This window comes from Priapulus caudatus, unplaced genomic scaffold (genome assembly GCF_000485595.1).
Source record: "Priapulus caudatus unplaced genomic scaffold, Priapulus_caudatus-5.0.1 Scaffold643, whole genome shotgun sequence".
Taxonomy (NCBI): Eukaryota; Metazoa; Priapulida; class Priapulimorpha; order Priapulimorphida; family Priapulidae; genus Priapulus; species Priapulus caudatus.
In genome coordinates, this window is record NW_014577704.1 from 154,786 (window position 1) to 164,317 (window position 9,532).

The following is a 9,532-nucleotide window of genomic DNA, read 5'->3' on the forward strand; positions in this document are numbered from 1 at the left end:
GCTTAGTTGGTGTTTTCGTAATAAAACGGTCGGAGTTAAGGACCGCATGTTCCAATTCGTTTCCTTCCAGTAACTATTCATCCAACTTGGGCGCAGGTCTTCTCATTCGACGCGCCCGGGGACCTCCAAGGGGTGTATGTTATGGACACATAGGGAGATAAACGCTTAAGGTCAGTCGGTTTCATATTGCAATTGTGGCGTGTTTTTGACCATCTAAATTCCAATGGATAATATTCATGACGAGGGTAAGAAACCGGGAAGCCGCGTGATAACAGAAGCATAGATTTAAGACAACAATTTAGCGCTTTTCAAGAAGCGCAAGGGGCCCCGGCATCAGTGGGAGAAACAGGAGGGCACATGGAAAAGTTCAAAAGGGGCCGCGGGTAACAATTTCAAACTTTTGTTTAAACAGATCTATTTAGAGAGCCGCGACCATTTACATAAGAACCGTGCGTGTTCTTAGGCCTGATAAACGCGTATTTTAAAGTTAGATGATTATTCTTAAACGTTTTTTTTCAGCTGTTTTTGCATTTGCATGGAGAGGGACCTTAAAGATTAGTAATAAAAAAGAAAGGAGGCACAGGTAAATGAAAAAGAAAGACAGCGAGGCTTCAACAATATCGATGCAATAGACGATGGCCGGAATCGCCCCCGCCAAGACGTGCCCTTTCATCATGTCCGCCAGATCGCCTTGGACATCTTTGCCAAGTGTCTTGCCCAAATCGGCGGTTTGGGTCAAGCGGGCCCCACCAAGAAGGCCACTGACACCCCTGCTTCTGCTAATGCCGCTGGCACGTTCGCTCGGTTTTCACCGCACTGAAATGCCTTTGGAACAACAATACACATGCCAGCAAAATAAGTTTCAGATACGTGTAGTCCCTCCGTGGTTGTGCCAAACAAGGCTACAACACCACATTTAACTTCGCACCCAACCCACACACCACCAGCACTCCCAAAACACACCACACACCACCACAACCACACCTCCCCCCACCTCGGAGCCCCCCTCTTTTTTGTTTTACAATTTTTCACGCCGTTGGTTTTATTTTGTAGTATTTTTCTTTATGATTCGTTAAGTTGGTGACGTTATAATTATCACGCACGGATAAGATCAAGTCATCGGCCGACTTCGTATGGCATCCGTATCTTGTATTGACATCTGCAAGCCCATGTTTTCGGAAAAGAAGGAGCGCCGAAACACATTAGGGTGTGCACACACCGATATTAGAACTACACTACAACTACTCAGACAACCGTTTCTTACCCCACACACACTACACCCTCACATGTATGGACTGAAGTTCAACTGACACGGTATGGCATCAGCACGTTCACAGTTCTGAGACGAGCATGCGCGCCCAGGCGGCTAGCGCAGGTCTTCACTCTGCGCACGGAGCCTTTCCGCTCGTACACCTACATAAGCCCTAGAGAGAGAACTCAAGTTTAAGTAATCGAACTCTAATTTTGAGACACACTGCCAGGTCGCCTTGTTTCGTGAGCGCTCTTGGACATTCTTGTCTAGTTCGAAATGCAATACACCACAACCGCACTTTTTAATATTAATAAAGATACTACATGTTGAGGACCCTGAACTTGGAAAAAAATCTATGTTCTTTTATATTATCTTTGGAGGGAACCCACGTGGAATTGTGGTTTCATTTGGGGTTCAAACCGCGGCGGTAAAGGCCCACCATTTTTTTATCATTGAGGGTTGGGTATTTTTTTAAGCCACAGGACAATCTTTGTTGGTTGTTGTTTGACTCGGCTAGGCGGGTTTTAAAACCGTAAAAAAAAAAACATATAACTGTATACTTTTTTACGGTCAAGATTCGATGTATTAGAACGGCGGTAAGTTGGCAAAACATTCTGTTAGTATATGAAAGTGCCCTGATGTGTGAAAAATATGTGAAGCTGCACGAACGAGGTCTCTTCTAATCTATCCAACTAGAAGCACTAGCCTGCCACTGCATGTCCACTAATGAGCCGGGCATCATGCACGTCACCTAAACTACAGCTTACACTGCATCTCTCACCGCGATCGCATACGTCCGGCCGGCCGGAACTCCAGCAAAGATGCGCGCAGGGTGCCCCCGGCGATAGCCGTACACTAGCTATGCGGCGACGCCGCACCCCGGCCCGACGTGCCAGCGCCTATTAACTCGGCTGCAATTACGCACGGGGGTGCCGGAAATGGCGAAATAAACATGTTATACTATGTGTTTATTTTTTTCTTTTCGTCGCCCGCCCCGACTCGACCGAGCGGCCCCCCGCCGGCCCCAGCGATAACGATGGACGGGCCAGATAACTTGTTTGTTTAATAATATTATTATTTCCTGCCCGGCTCTAATTTAGTGCCTGCTTTATATACCCCAACAACCCCCCCCCACCCCCTCGCGGCCACCACCCCCCCTCCGATCCACCACCGAAGCCCTCTTGAAGATTTGTGACTATGATTCGGTCGGTACGGCCGCTGTGTCATTAAGCATTTGGACTCAACTTTGTGGCGGCAGACACCGGGACCCAATTACCTTATGCCATCTCGGAATCTGTCGTAAGCCCACCCCCACAAACCCCTCAAACGGTGGATGTCTCACACTCAGACTACAAGCAACGTGGGACGCTTGCGGTTCGGACCTGGAGTTTTCCCAGGGAAAGAATTCTGGGAAAACAATGGATGAGGTCGTTGATGTCAGATGACACATACTCACATCATAACGGAAATGGTTTGAGGTAACACGCGCTAATGTTCCCCCACAACGCAAACACCACTGCACTTTGAAAAAACAACACCCTACGACCATTTTACAAAAGAAGTTATCTACGACCAGACTGCCGCACGTCCGACACTCACCACAATCAAAAAACAATAAAACACAGATCCGTTCCCTCTACCAAATAACACTCCACTACGACGTACAACCGGTAACCCGAATCGATAGCCCCGTCGACATTTAAACTCGCGATTTTTAGAGTAGGATAAAACAATGCGTTCTCGAATCCAATTTATATTGTGACAGGCATAAGGCGGCAAAGTAGCATTCACGGACGCGCAGCCGTCGCCTATAGAGGCACGATTCACTGATTATTGCAAATTCGTGAATTGCGAGGGCGAACATGGTCGCAGTGTCGTGCGGCATGATGTCGTCAGTTGTTTGATGCTCCTCTTTCCTCCCCTCCCCTCCTCCTCCCTCCCTTTCCTCCCCTTCCCCCGTGCAGCGGTTACTGTTCTCGGAATACAGAAATTACGCATCGAATTAAAAATATAAGCGATTTGTAGCACGCGCGCGCGCAGAGCGCACGCTTGTATATATATATACAATATACTATCGGGAAAAATGTCGCGGGATGGGTCTATAATTTGTGCGTCTGTGTGTGTCTCTGTGGCTCCTGTTGCAGCACGCAAGACGCAGCATAATTTATAGAAATCGCGGTACTTTTTCCGTAGTATATATGTAATATATATAACATACATATTCACGCGCTACGCGTGAGTAACCTATACATCTCGCTCTGTGTTGTACGTAAATCTTCCTTTCCTGTCTGCCCAGCGTAAATAAATAAATAATGAAATAAATAAATTAAATAAATATTATATATATAATATTTATTTTATTATATATATATTATGTAGAGAAGGAGGAGTAGCGAGAGAGAGAGAGAGAGAGAGAGAGAGAGAGAGAGGAGAGAGAGAGAGAGAGAGAGGAACAGAGACAGGACAGAGACAGAGACGAGACAGGACAGAGACCGAGACGAGAAGAGCAGAGACAGGACAGAGACAGAGGACAGAGACAGAGACAGAGGAGCAGAGACAGAGACAGAGACAGAGACAAGAAGAGCACGAGAGCATTGTCGCGTCGCAAACTCACGAATTTGCAATGATCAGTGAATCGTTGCCTCTATAGGCGACGCTGCGGTCGCGCTGAATGCTATTTGCCGACGTTATCCTGTCACATTAGCTAAATTGGATTTTCGAGAACGATTTTTTTTCCTACCTAAAAATCGCGAGTTTATAATGTCGACGGACGAACGGACGGACGAACCGATGGATGTATGAAGGACGGACGGACTGATGGATGTCGGACGGACGCACTCTGCGTAATAACGTCGTTTTAAAACGCGAGTTTTGTCTTTCAAGGGAGGGTTTGCGGGGGAACGAATAGCGGTGCTACCTCAAACTAACCATATAATCGTTAGTACATCGACATCACAACCTCATCCATCCCAGAATCTTCCCTGGAAACTCATTTCATAACGAGCGTCACGTTCCTAGCAGCAACCATCAGCGTTGAGTGCGTACTACAGATCGAGATGGCAAATGGCGGCCGCAGCACAAGTGGAATTCACTTAGTACACACGCGGCCGTAACCGCACCGCACACAAAGCTTTCAACATCTTCAAACACGGACTTCTGTTTGACGATATGGGGGGGGGGGCTAGATTGAATTTGCTTCAATTTTCACATCACATTTCTATACTAACAGAATGATGCCAACCATTACCGTTCTAATGAATGAATCTGACAAAACAACTTTTTTTTTTTTACCCTACCGAGTTAACAACAACAACAAAAATTCTGTAAACCAACAAGATAAAAAATGGTGGCCTTAGCGGTTGACAATAACCACAATCACGTGTCAAAAATAATCAAATGTATTATATCGTTTTATTATAACGAACAACATGCATAAACTCAAATGCATGCAGGCAATTATTTCAATATCGTTGAAATTTTCTCGCATTTTGAGTCTCTTGCTTTTGGTCTCATCTTTCGACGTAGACGCATCATTTAGATGAAGGGTGGGGAAACTGCGGCCCGCGGGCCACATGCGGCCCTCTACGGGGTTATGTGCGGCCCGCGGAATCCTGCAGCAAATAAAAAAATAAAAATATAAAAATAAAAACAATATAAAAATCAATACATTTTTGTGAAAGTCAACATGCTTGTGCTTTAACCGAGGCTGACTTTTTCAGTGTCATACAGATCAGTGTTCTATTGTCTCTGGTTTGCCTCTACAACGCCATTTCAGCTAATTATGGTCCAGAGATGGCGCCCTTGAGGCGAAACGCACGTATTATCTTACAGCGCACCGCCCGATTTTAAAAGGTGCGGCCCTTTGACTTTTCATGGCCCACTGATGCGGCCCTCGCTTTGAAAAGTTTGCCCACCACTGATTTAGATGAAACACGCACAACTGTGTAGCTTCTCCGTTCTACATACACAGCCGCATGAGAGCCGCAGAGATCGACTGATATAGTCATTACACCGTTTGATACTATCATGAACCTATGAATTTTGAATTTAAAGTGATTACGTCACCGTAAATCGTAAAGGTAAAAAAAATTATGTCCACTTTTTCGCAAAATGTAAGTGATTCTGGTCACTTGTTATGGTTAAATTGCTGCATTATACTATTTTGCTATTCCGTTCGATGTGAACAAACACTCGTGACTCATACATAGCCCATAGCAAGTATAAAATTTTAATGTCGTGATCAATAATATAGCAAATCGTTCAGGTTTTTTTGAATTTTTTACTCAGGTTTTTACTCCGTATATCTCGCTCTCTTTCCCTCTCTCTCTCTCTCTCTCTCTCTCTCTCTCTCCCACCCCCTCTCTCTCTCTTCGCTCTCAGGTGCGTCGCTATACCACTCGCCGCGAGTCGAATTTTATCAACCAACTCGCCGCGATAAGACGCAAAATGACTTAGCGTTCGCGCGAGATTCAAAGTGTACTTATGATTTCCTATTCAAGTATTTTATGGAGGATTTGCTACGAGGGCATTTTCAGCAGCACCATCTCTGGGATTTACGGCGTTGTTCATCCCGGAACAGGGCAACACAGCAATAATATATATATATATATATATATTATATATATATATATATACTATAGTATATATAGTCGTGATTTCTATGCTTTTTCATAATGTAATATTCCTATGGCCTTTCTCATATGCGGATCCGGAGCATTTCTATTCGACCACGGTATAAAGTACAACAGTAAACGGTGTGTGCGAAGAAATATTTCGTAATTTCAGTATAGCGGATGGAGTTAGATGGAAGTCGCGTCGCTGAAGTCTTATGAAGGCCAGAAAGTCGTAATGAGCAGAAATAATCGCTCTCTTGCTCCGCTCTCGCCTGTCGCTTCGCCCCTTTCCCTGTCTCTCCTCCTCTCCCCTGTCGCCTCCCCGCCGTTCCTGTCTCTCGCCAATTTCGGCCTGTCTCTTTGTCTTCTCTCCTCCCCTCCTTCTCTCTCTCCCTTTCTCTCTCCTCTCTCGTCCTTCCAGGTTCTCTCCCTCACCCCTCCTCTCGTCTTCCCTCCTCTCTCTCTCTCTCTCTGTCTCTCTTTCTCCCCTCCTATCTCTCTGTCTCGCCCCTTCCTCTCTCTCGCTCTCTCCTCTTCGGCTCTTCGTTTCTCTCTTCTCTCTTCTCTCAGTCCTTTCCTCTGCTCTCTCTCTCCCGCTCTTTTATTTCCTCTCTCCCCTCTCTCTCCTGCGGGCGCGTCCTCTCGTCTCTATCCCTCTCTTGTTCTCCCTCCTCTCTCTCTCCCCCTCCTCTCTCTCTCTTACTCATTCGTCTACGCTCTACGCGCGCTATCTATACGCATGCGCGTATTTTAACTCTATACGCTACGGTGCAATAACGATGACGTGTTGCCACAGATACGACGGTTTCATATATTGGTCGTACAATTCTGCTGCCTTACTGATGACTGCGAAGCTTGCATGTTCACATGTTTTTGCAATGTTCGCGTGTAAGCTACACGCGCTTCGCTTCACGTCACACACCAGTCGGCACCCGACAGGGTCTGCAATCCGAATCAAAAATATATTTTTCATGAAAAAGAACAATTAGAAGGCGTCCCAGACATATATTCTCGTCTCGATACCCTCGACCGGGCCCGATTGTCTTTGCTTAAAAATAATTGGTCAGTAGTTTGTATCAGGTCAACTAAAAATCATGCGAGTACAACGGCGAGCGAATCGACTTCGTTTAGAATTAGTCGGTACAATATATAAATATCATGTCAACGAAACCACCTTAATATCCGAAGCGATACATAACAAGTTAAGCACGACCGCTTGATTATTACGAACAGGATAAAAAAAAATTAATCTCTTACCCAGTCGAGCCTGGCTTTACTGCCTTGTCAGTAGTCAGACAACACGATCTGCTTAATTCATAATCGTTACATTTCCCTTTTATAGCGATGCTTGCTTTAATGCTGCTATCCGCACCGCCCAACGTGTATAGGTAGGTAGGTAGGTGGTAGGTGGGGGGGGGGTAGGTAGGTGTAGGTAGGTAGGTAGGTACGGTAGGTAGTGGCAGGCAGGCAGGCTAGGCAGGCAGGGCAGGCAGGCAGGCAGGCTAGACAGACAGGCAGGTAGGAGGCAGACAGGCAGGCAGGCAGACAGGCAGACAGGCAGGCAGGCAGGCAGGCAGACAGGCAGACAGGCAGGCAGGCAGGCAGGCAGGCAGGCAGGCAGGCAGGCAGGCAGGCAAGCAGGTAGGTAGATAGGTAAGTACGGTTGCTATACGGTGTAATTTTGATTGACAATCTGACATGGAAATGGACGTGAATTTGTAAAGTCACTGCTACTCGACACTAGCAAGGAGTTAAGTTTCGCATTAACGTGCCAGCGAGTGTGTGATTGTCGCTGTTCCAACTTTAAAGCGACGTTAAGACCACGTTTAAATGCATTCTTGTTTGCTATAAGGCGACTCGGCGTGAGGGAGGGCGGTATTGTTGTGATAGGAGGAAGAACTATCTCATGCACGCACGCACGCGCACACGCACGCACGCGTACGCACTAGGATCGAGTTGTTGCTGTTTATGACTTCATGCTTGGTTGAAACTAATTCACTTTAGGAAATCTAGTTTAAAATTGCAGCCGACATTTTTGTTGAGTCGGCACGGCGGCGGTAGCGGTAAACAGGGAATCACTTTATCGACTGTGCATAGTTGCTTTGATGATGAACGCGCCACACGCAATTTGCAAACCGTCGCGTGGGACACGCTCAACATTCATTTGTCATTTCTCCTCCCCTGTCTCCCAACGCATCCTCCTTCTCCTTCTCTCCTCCTCCTCCTCCTCGCCTCCTTCTCTAATCCTCCTCCTTCTCCTCCTTCTCCTCGCCTCCTTCTCCTCCTACTCCTCCTCCTTCTCTCCTCCTCCTCTTCCTTCTCCTACTCCTCCTCCTCTTCCTTCTCCTCGTCCTGCTCATGGCCTCGCTCGAATTGCGGTCAGGGGATTACAGTCATCCGGGGGAAGCTGCGACAAAGGCCACGTGCCATATGGCATTTTAAAGATCAACAGCGGTTTGCAAATCAGGCCAATTGAGTTTCGCAGCAACTCACCTCATCTATCGCAGCAAATCGTCCTCGCTAAATCCGCACTTGCATGTGAGCATCGATGCACTTAAGCCGTGAGCATCTTCTTCCCGCTGTCTGCTTGTAACGTGATTTCGCCCAGACCTAATGTCTGCACTCACTAACCAAATTAGGACTCACCCCCGCCTAGCAGCGAACTTGCTCTTCCGCTATATGTTATAGTATAATACGCTGTGTCGCGTTCAATTAGTGCTTCGGGCGTCTTCCATTTAACTACGCGCCTAGATACATGAGTGTGTGTATACGCGTGTGTGTTACATGAGAAATTGTCGACAGTACTGCTCTACTGGGTCGTGTGCATCACTCGTCACTCACGAGACATGCGCATGCGCGCGATTGCTGCGACACCGCTTTGGAGTGAATCTTTTTGGAGAAGCCATGACGTGGCAACCTTGAGACATTAATTAAAACACCTTTTGTTCGCAGCAAGCCGCCCCGTGATTCAAGGGTTAGTCATCGTGTAGGTGAAAAAAATTCAATTTTCCGCGCGCAGGGTATGGGGGCGTACGCATTTAATTAACTAATGAATACGATTTCTTTCGGGTTTTACAAAAAATCGTAAAAAAAATCGTTCGACGTGATTTCCTCCGTTAGGTCGGGTTACGAGTCAACAAGAAAGCTTTTAAAGGCACCTTAGGCTATACCGCAGCAACCCTTTGTGAGTGCTGACTATTGTGTAGCATTGTTGCTATAGAGGTTAGAGAGAAAGAGAGAGAGAGAGAGAGAGAGAGAGAGAGAAGTAGAGAGGAGAGAGAGAGAGAGGAGAGAGAGAGAGAAAGAGGCGAAGAGAAGAGAGCGAGAGAGACGAGAGAGAGAGAGAGAGAGAGCGAGAGAGAGAGAGAGAGAGAGTGAGAGAGAGAGTAGCAATAGTGCTTCTTGGGGTTGGGGTGGACTGTGGTGAGCTTGCTGTGTATATATTGTGCTGTGTAGACACGGGATTGTTTCTGGGACATTTAAAAAAAAGAGAATCTCGTTGGACATTGCCGGACAGGTAAACACGTGACATAAACAAGAGCCGCAGAGCGTCTGGGCTCATCTGAGGTCTGTTGCTAATTATAAGAACGTAAAGATTTCAGTACGCAGGTGCGTAGTTACCGACGATTTGTTTAGGCGGCCGCAAGATATGGCAATGCACGCAGTC